The sequence below is a fragment of the Gambusia affinis genome, linkage group LG07 (assembly GCF_019740435.1).
Source record: "Gambusia affinis linkage group LG07, SWU_Gaff_1.0, whole genome shotgun sequence".
NCBI lineage: Eukaryota > Metazoa > Chordata > Actinopteri > Cyprinodontiformes > Poeciliidae > Gambusia > Gambusia affinis.
In genome coordinates this window covers 29504764-29514638 of record NC_057874.1, presented here as the reverse complement: position 1 = coordinate 29514638, position 9875 = coordinate 29504764, and the positions used below count along the sequence as shown (strand labels likewise).

The window sequence follows — 9875 nt, the reverse complement described above, 5'->3', positions numbered from 1 at the left end:
TCGCCGCATTCAGCTGGAATGTTCCGGCATCCGGTTACTGTTGGTTGGATATAATCCCATTCCCATCTGTCCTGATCCCCACACACACCCAGACACACGCCCACACACACACACACACACACACACACAGAACCAACACGGATGTCCTTAACGGGTAAAAACAGGAAGTTGTTCACGTCCCACTGCAAATTCCTAATCTCTCTCTCTCACACACACACACACACACACACACACACACACACACACACACACACACACACACACACACACACAGGGAGGGCCGGCTGGCGTTCAGCTGTCAGGAATGAAAGCCATTCCTTCTGTGTGACTCAGCTCTGACTTTCTATTGGCTGAGGAATGCAGTGGGCAGAAGAGAAGCGCTCTGATTGGCTGGAATGAAACTGTGGGTCGGTTCAAGCTGCTGTGAAATGTAATATCAGAATGACTAAGAGGTTGCTTCCCTTTTCCCCCATTATTAAAACGGGACTTACAGGAATCTGGGAAAACAATGTTCCTGTGGCTTCGTCATTCACTAGAGAAAGCTGACGACTCGCTGAGTCACGTTGGCAGCAGTCGATCTGACCACAAAGAAAGGAAGAGACTCAGGTCCAAAGCAAGAAAACTGCAGCAAAACTCTAAAAAAACCAGCCAAGGGATTACAGAGGAGGGAGCATAACTTTACCTGAAAGGGAAAAAAAGAGGCAAAGCAGGAAATGAGATGATTAAAGTTGGTCCATCATGTTTCATACAACCGGTCACGATGGATCTGTGGTCTGATCAAAACATGGTCATTACATTTTTATCTGAAATTATTCTGCCTGTCGAGCTGGTTGATAAATAAATCCAAGAAACCGCCGTTGGCCACGCCCCCAACTCACCATTAACACTCTCACCCGAAAGGGCCAGCAAGCAGGTTCATAATTATATGACGGTGCATCTTTGAAAAGCATCAGTGGAGCCTCCTGCACAATCAACCAAAATGCAGCAAGTGGTTTCTGGATGATGAGTCAACAAAACTCTTTCAGCAGCCATTGTACAGCAAGAAAATCAGCTGACAGGATGTTGACAGATCAGCAGGAGTTGCTAGGCAACGGGTGGAGCTCTGATTGGGTTGCTAGGCAACGGGTGGAGCATGGCTTTCAGATTCAAGAACAAGGTATCTGAACACATCCTGAATTTCCTTTTCATTTAATATTTCTGAATAATGTGCCAAAAGAGTTTTTCTTTTTCAGACTATTTTTTTTATTGTGTTTGATGTTTAGACTTTGAAAAGCTTCTGAAACTAAAACAGTTTTGTCTGAACTGACTGAAGTCCAATTATTGATCCGTTAGGTAAAACTGAATGTTGAACGGTTCTGACTCACATCGCCGCCGCCGGGAAACAGAAAGCAGAAGGAAAACATTCAAAGCATTTCCGTCAAGCTGAACCTGAAACCAGATGATGTCATGAAACCAGGAGGAAATATTTGAATATTTCCTTCATGGATCAATGGTTTGCAGAATCAGTTTGAGCTGAAGTGATTTTCCCCAGAATCTCTGATTCAGAAAGAACAGCTGAGAGACATGAATCAGTTCAGTTTTCATTTTATTCATCTGGGACGTTGGAAGCAGAGAAACCAGCAGGACGAAACTGACGATCTGACAAGCCGGCGAGGAAAACGGATCAGAACTCCAGGAGGCGGAGAAACCAGGACCTGAGACCAGATGATGTCTAGAAACACAAACGGATCAATATTCTGATAAATCACTGAATGGCTTTTGGTTCTGGTTCTGGTTCTGGTTCTGTTCTGGTTCTGGTTCTGGTTCTGTTCTGGTTCTGGTCCTGGTTCTGGTTCTGGTTCTGGTTCTGGTCCTGGTTCTGGTTCTGGTTCTGGTTCTGGTCCTGGTACTGGTTCTGGTTCTGGTTCTGGTTCTGTTCTGGTTCTGGTTCTGGTTCTGGTCCTGGTCCTGGTTCTGGTTCTGGTCCTGGTTCTGGTTCTGGTTCTGGTTCTGGTTCTGTTCTGGTTCTGGTTCTGGTTCTGGTCCTGGTCCTGGTTCTGGTTCTGGTTCTGGTCCTGGTTCTGGTTCTGGTTCTGGTCCTGGTTCTGGTTCTGGTTCTGGTTCTGGTTCTGGTTCTGGTTCTGGTTCTGGTTCTGGTTCTGTTCTGGTTCTGGTTCTGTTCTGGTTCTGGTCCTTTTTGGACCTGATTCTTTGCAGAAGTATCAAGTTTTTCCAGGTTTTTTCGTTTTTTTCTGTAAATATCTTTAATTTGAAATAAAACTAAAGTAATTTGTAATTAATTATTCAGCTGGAAATAAATTATTTTATAATTATTAAATTTTTATAAAAAATATAAATTTCTTGCATTAACATGGAAATTGCTAAAACATTTTTAGTTTTACTGAGAAATTTGCACCAGAAACTAGAAAAATATTGTTAATATTTTGTGTTTTTGCTAAAACAAATTTATTCAGTTTCTGTTTCTTTGATTAATATTTATTAAATTTTTCTTCCATCATTTATTATTTCTTGAACTTTGTTTCTGAAATGAAAACAGAATAATTAATCAGTTTAAAGTTTTATTACTGAATGTTGATTTGTCTCATTCTGCAGCAGAGATTCAAATATTTTCATACCTGAATGAATCCGTGGACGATTTATTCTCTCATTCCTGATGGAAAAATTGGAAAAACCAAAACAACCAAACGTAAACGATGCACCGCAGCGAGCGGAGATGAAACTCGACAAAACGTCGAATTAAAATTAACGACACAAAATAATAATCTGAATTTATTTCCTCCTTAAATTACAACTGGATCCATTTGGGTCGGTCTGAACAGGAAAGAAGGATTTTAGAAAAGGAAACTGGATTCATTTCTGGTTAAAATGTAAATTATAAATATTTGCTGTGATGGTTTCTCTGCATCGACCTGAAGTGGATCTGATCGTTCTGATCGTGTTCTGATCGTTCTGATCGTGTTCTGATCGTTCTGATCGTTCTGATTGTTCTGATCGTTCTGATCGTGTTCTGATCGTTCTGATTGTTCTGATCGTTCTGATCGTGTTCTGATTGTTCTGATCGTTCTGATCGTTCTGATCGCTTCGCCTGTTTCCTGTTTGCGGAGGAAGCTGCACCTTTCTTCAGGAACAGCCTGACCTCCAGCAGAACCTGCACATCCTGCCGACTCACTGCTTTGTTCACCAGATTTAGTTTTAGCGGACGAAGGAAAACACATTTCAGCTAAATATTGATCACTTATTAAACCAACTCATCAACTCATTGATTAGACATCAATTCCTGAAGATTACAAAGAAATGAAGTGGAAAAAGCAACTAAAACTTTTAGCAGAAAACTTTAATAGGCCAGAGGAGAGTCTGTCTGCTTGGGGAAAACTTGGAGGAAGGACGATCTCAGGTGTTTTCACTCTGGTTCCCTGCAGAAGTCAGAAGCTCACATTAGATCAGTCTGTTGATGCCGATCTAATAAAATTCATCTGCTGCAAATAAATAAAACTCAACCTTTGTGTTTAGTTTCCACATAAAAAATAACAAAAAACAAATAAACTGCTGCTGCTTTTCACTCGCTGCCTGAAACCGCCTGCTGCTGCGGCAAACTGCAACCTGCTGCTGCGGCAAACTGCAACCTGCTGCTGCGGCAAACTGCAACCTGCTGCTGCGGCAAACTGCAACCTGCTGCTGCGGCAAACTGCAACCTGCTGCTGCGGCAAACTGCAACCTGCTGCTGCGGCAAACTGCAACCTGCTGCTGCGGCAAACTGCAACCTGCTGCTGCAGTTTGCTGATTAATCTGATTTAATTTGTCAGATTTTGCTGATTAAATTTGTTTCTCATCTCATCTCTTCCTGCCAAACATCAACAAACCTTTTTTGTGCTGCAGAGCTCTGCCAGTGTTTTGAGCCTCACAGGAAGTTGTAGTAACCATGGAAACCGAGCTGAGCTTCACCTGTTTTTTTCCGGTGGTCTGCGGTCTCTCACGCCGTGACTTCCTGCTGACGAAGGCGCCGCCTGCTTCTAGGAAAAACGTCAAAGATTAAAGAAATGCGAGTCGATCAGATTCCATGGTCACAAGTTTCACCTCGTTGGGATTTCTGCACAACGTTAAAGTTTCCTTCATGTCATGGAAGATAAAATCTTTGAAAAACATTTTTATATGTTTAAAGTCCAGACTGTTTCAGTTGAACCAGACAAATTCAAACAATAATAAAGATTTTAACTTTTGCTGCTGAATTTAGGTCACCTCTGCAAAATCTCATTTTGACATTTGGTGAAAAACATGAAAGGTTGTTTAGAGCTGCAGAGACAGGAAACAGTTTCCACTTCCTTCAGATTAAAGGCCTGCGGTTTAACTTCACAGCACATCAGCTGGCTTAGGGTGCACTTACTTATCACAGCGTTAATAAAACAGATTTTATTAACAGATTAAATGCAGGGACGTTTTTATGTTGATGGCAGGAAAGATCTGCTGCAGCTGTCTGTGTTTCAGCACATCCAAAGGAGCCTCTGACTGGAAATATTTTCTTTATTCTCTTTGGTCAAATGATGATCAGGTTTGTCTTAAAGCTGCATTGTTTAGAAACCTGCAAATAAGCTATGAGAATAAAATTGCATAAATGTATGACTTTATTGTAATTATATTTATTCTTTATTCGGTTATGAAGAATCGACTTCATGCTGTTTGTCTAAGAATGAAGTCCGGAAATATGAAGGTACAGAGAAAATATTCCTAAGATTTACAACCTGCATTAACTGGTAATTAATCTCCACCTTGGTCTTTCATTTGTTCCTAAATCATCCATAAATCTTTTATTGTGAAAGGTAGAGACACACCTTAACCACAGAAGAACACGAGCCTAGCTAAATACACAAACACACACTCGCTCTCTGTGTGCTCTTAGATAACACCTAGAGAAGAAAATGTGCCAAACACCCACACTCTGTTTCCCATGGGATGGTCGGTGCGTGTGTGTGTGTGTGCATGTGTGTGCGTGTGTGTGCGTGTGTGTGTGGGTGTGTGTGTGTGTATGAAGGTGAAAGCAGCTGCATGAACACAGGCAGGATTCTTTCAAAGTGCGGATCCGCCCTTTTTTAACCACCGATTGAAAGTTACGACATCTAAAAGCATCAATCTTTTACACGCTTTCCCAATCCGAGTCAGACCCAGTTCTGGTTCTGAGGCGCCAACATATTAACATACAACTTCATGTGTTTCAGGCTCGATCTTCATCAGGCAGCAGAGATACATTTGGAGTCCCTCAGGGTTCAGAACTTGGCCCGGTTCCTATAAACGTCCTCCATTACGCTGATGATACTCAGTTTTATTTGTCTATAAATCCAGATGAACTGAATTAGAGTTTGAACCTGGATGACTTTCTGGAGACCAGGCTGGTCTCTGGTGCATCTCTGACACGTCCTCTGCACTGTTGCCAAAATGACTGAGAACTCGTCCCAGCGACACCTAGAAAAACTATTCTGGAACATTAAACGTCTTTACTATGAGAAAGTCCAACCATTTCAGGATGAGCTGCTGATTAGGCTAGCGGCACAGGGCTATGTTAGCATGGCTCTGCTAGCGGCACAGCGCTTTGTTAGCATGGCTCTGCTAGCGGCACAGGGCTATGTTAGCATGCCTCGGCTAGCAGCACAGGGCTATGTTAGCATGCTAGCCCAACAAGACCGGAACAGAAAGATCTTTGCAGTTCCAATGTGTGCAGTAATGCGTCGGATTGAGTTAGTTTTTATTTAAAGGGTCATTAAAAGTCAAATATTTTGTTAAAGTGACAATAAATCCAACAATATAAATGAAGACACAGAAAAACGTTTTCCTTCAACGTCGACTAAAGATTCTCTCATGTTTCCGTCTGCAGGTTTCAGATCAGCTCTGAAAACAGTCCTTTACTCTTCACGTCTTTTTGTGAATAATTTCAGCTCGAACATTTTTTCCTGAATGGACTTTAGGTTCTGACCGCAGGATGAAGTTCTGGACCGAAGACCGGAACCAACCGGATCCCAAACCATTCCAGGACTTGACTTCTTCTCTTGGTTCTGGAAAAACTTTCACGTTTTGTCCAAAAGTTTCTTTAGGAACAAACTGAGGCAATAAAATCTGAATGTTGATGTTGAAGTTTTGGTTCTGGTAGAACCGGGTCTACTGGACCATCAGGAGGAAAACAGACTAAATTCACTTTTAGGGATTTTAGAATTTCACATCAGAAATTAATTTTTGTTCATAATGAATTAACTTGACATAAAAGCTTGAAGAGATTTTTGAGTCTTAACTTGGGAACCAAAAGACATAATCAGTCACATGAACCTCATTTTGTGCTGCATGTTGCTGCAGAGCTGCTGACAGGCAGCAACATGAACCTTTCATCAACGCGCCGCTAATCTCCTCGGGCTTTCATCAGAGGAACCGCTTCGTTTCACCTGGAGCAGCGTCGGCAAGGAAACCCAAACTAACCGGTCGGCCATGTTTCAGCGCGGTGGGCTTTCAGGGTCAAAGGTCATTCACTCAACAAGAATGACCTTTGGAGACGACCTTTGCAGCCTGGAGACGACCGGGACGTCTAGATGTTCCTGAGCTTCAAGAATTCACCCAAAACCCAGGGTGACAGTGGCTCTATGGTAGAGTAGTCGTCTTGCAATTGGAAGGTTGTAGGTTCGATTCCACCTGCCACATGTTGATGTGCCTCTGGGCAAGGCACTCAACCCCAAATCGGTGTATAAATGTGTGTTTGTGTGGGAATGTGACTCTGGTGTAAAGCGCTATATAAGTTCAAACACTTAAAACAATTCAGATTTAAACTTCTGAAGCCGACCGACCGCTGGACATTTATCCAGTCCTGGAAAGTCCTTGGGCAGCGAGGAAGTGAAGGAACGGACCAATCAGAACCAGAACCAGCTTAGCTGCTGGTTGATGAGCAGCTAAGCTAGTTCTGGTTATGGGAACGAATCAGAGCAGGTAGATTCGTTCAGACTTGTGTGTGTGTGTGTGTGTGCTGCAGCCTCCATTCAGAGCTGATGGAGGCTGCAGCACACACACACACACACACACGCACACACACTTTCCCTGAAAGTGTTGCAGCTGCAGTGAATCATCGTTGTGTTTCTAAAACAGTTTCCGGATCCGGGATGTTCGGCCGTTTTGCATCCGTCTGAAAACTGGAATTGTTTCAAATTCTCCCGTCGTGTTTTTTCATCCTGGCTCCTCTTCCAGAATCAGTTTCATGTCTTCATTTATTTTTGGGTTGGAAATCAGAACATTTTACTGTTTTCATGGACAGTTTGGTCTCAAATGAAATAACTTGGATGTTTGTAACTTTGCTGATCTGTATAATTTTTTTATTTTCCCAACATTAGCAATAAACCATTTATCTTCCCTAAAATCCTGGTCAGATGTATTCAAAGCAGTTTAACTTTGTTCTTTGTTCCTGCATCAAACACATACTGCAATATTTCTAAATTATTGTTAAGTTATTACATTGGTTTGTCACAAGATGCAAAGAAACAGAGTGCTTTAAAAATATAAATAAATTTTCTGGTAGCAGAAACAGAATCAGTCGATTCAGTCAGAAGAAGCAAAACCAGAATATGAATGATTGAAACCATGACATGAAACAAACAGAAATCCTTAAAACTGAAACAGAAACTGAACACACATAAAGTATTAAAATAAAAATCTCCAAAAATACTGAATTTGTACATTTCCTCCTATAATTTAGCTTTGGTCAGCTGTTAAATTAAATACTGATGAATCTGAGCATCTCTCCTGGTCGAACCTGAGGATCAGCTTTTAGCCGCGCCGCTAATCTGCTAACTGGACTTCCTCTGCTCTGCCGACGCCTCCCTGAAAGATCAACGTGAGGAAAAAACACGCCGACGTCAGAAACCAGATGTTTTCCCACCGTTAGAAAAACAACCTGACTGGCGTTTTTCCAAAGTAAGAACCTTCAGAGGTGAAAGCTAGCCTCAATGAGAACCCAATTTACTGAAGAGCTAAACGTTAACACTGCTAACAATGCTGCTAACAATGCTAACATTGCTAATACTGCTAACAGTACCAATACTGCTAATAACGTTAACACAGCTAACATTGCCAATACCACTAACACTGCTAACACTTAGAGCTGAAATGGCTGTTATTGAAATAATTCACTTATTTAGTAATAATATACTTTCTTAATCCCAGAAGGAGATTTCAGTCCAACTCGAGTCAACAGGCTGTAATAAAGACATTCAAACCCAAATGGAACAAAAACGTGACAATGTGAGTTTTGCATAATTGATCCCCTGCCTGTTTTCCAGGACCTGGAAAATCCCTGGAAGGTTTCCCAGCAAAAGCAAAGCAGCAGCAACCGTTGCATTGATTTCTCAACTCCGTTTTTGTTGCCACAGCAGGAACATTCCTCAGGATTGCTCAAGACGGACCGGTATTCAAATCGGTTGACGCAGGAGCGCAGTATTTGGGTTTTATTTGCATGTGGGCAGAAAGCAGCGTTTCTGCAGCGGGCTTTGTTTATGCTCCTGCAGCCACCTGGCCGTTGTCCGCCTGCATGCTGCCGACACGCAGCAACCGACGCCACAGCGCGACAGTTGGAGCTCAACTGGCTGCATTCGCACAGAAACTGTATTTATTGTTTCTTAGCCACAGCTGATTGTTTAGTTACGTCGTTTCCTCAAGCAGAAATGAAACTTTCCCACTTTAACTCTCTCCTTTCTACTTCGCCTTCCTGGATTTTAATTCTGTAAAAATATTTTCAAAGAGAAAAACAGTTTGTCAATGGGACAAAGACACGTCATCTAAACTCACTGCAAAAGCACAAAATCTTACCAAATATTTCTGTAAATATTTTATTTCACTCCAAATTTAGAAGAACCTTTTTATCGTGATATTGGACCTTAATTCAAGTTAACAATTCTTTAACATGGATGTAAAAAAGCTCTGTTTTTCTGGAGGCGTATGTAAACATCTGGGTCTCACATTGAGTTCAGAGAAGCTGCGAACATAAATATTATTGAAATGATTCTCTGAACGTTTTACTTTCCTCTAACGGAGAAAGTTCTCCTGGTTCAGATCTTCTGCTCTGCTGGTTCTGGTTCTGGTTCTGATGGAGGTTTCCTTCTGTTATAAATCTTTTTTTAATTTCGTACATTGATACCAATAGTTTGATAAACATACAAGCTAACCAAACACATCGGTTGCTGGTTTGTTTCGGTTGCTGGTTGAATTCAATCTTTTTGCCAAAGTGGTGGAAATGTTGCCGTCACTGTTTGACGTGTTAAAGTTGCGTTGCTCTGTTAACTCAAATCCATTTTTTTAAGTGTTTTAAGTGTTTCTTTTATTTGAAAGTAGTTGGACAGGAAACAGGGTAACCAGACGGGGGAAGACATGCAGCAAATGTCTCCAGGCTGGGAATCGAACCTGTGACCAACGGCACCAGGACTAAGGCCTCAGTTTGTGGGTCGTGCTGTTGACCCGGCGCCACCGCAGCGACCCAACGTTTGGTTTTCAGCTAGTTTTTGCTCAGAAACCAGAAGTTTGTCCTCAGAGTCGAACAGCAGAGAAAAACTGAAAGTTGAATCATTTCTGAATGACGGATTGAAACTTTGCTTCGGTTGAACTGAGGTTCTGTTTTACAGGAATGAGTCAGTGCACTGCAAAACCACAAACTCTTACTATGTTCACTTGTAACGGCATCAATGGCAAATGACATAAGCTGCCAGAGGAACCAATGTTCTAATCAATGTCGATGAATTATTGATCTAAAAGCAGATGCTGCATCTTGCTGAGTTAGTTTGGTCTTATTTGAAGAGAACTGAGATTTTTTTCTCTAGAAGACAAAAACACTTTGTAGGATTTCGTGTTTTTGCAGTGCAGAT

At 41.8% G+C, this 9875-nt stretch overlaps 1 long non-coding RNA gene across 2 annotated transcripts; it reads right to left on the bottom strand.

Moving 5' to 3' along the window:
• Positions 1-3326: 3326 nt before the first annotated feature.
• On the bottom strand, positions 3327-9186 carry LOC122833996. Of its 2 annotated transcripts, none has more exons than XR_006371100.1 (4): positions 8304-9186; positions 7775-7842; positions 3861-4010; positions 3327-3413 (listed from the first exon to the last, which is right to left on the bottom strand). It is a non-coding gene; the product is annotated as an uncharacterized LOC122833996 (long non-coding RNA). The 2 variants fall into 2 exon arrangements; XR_006371101.1 differs by having other exon boundaries at positions 3861-4007.
• Between the last annotated feature and the right edge of the window lie 689 nt (positions 9187-9875).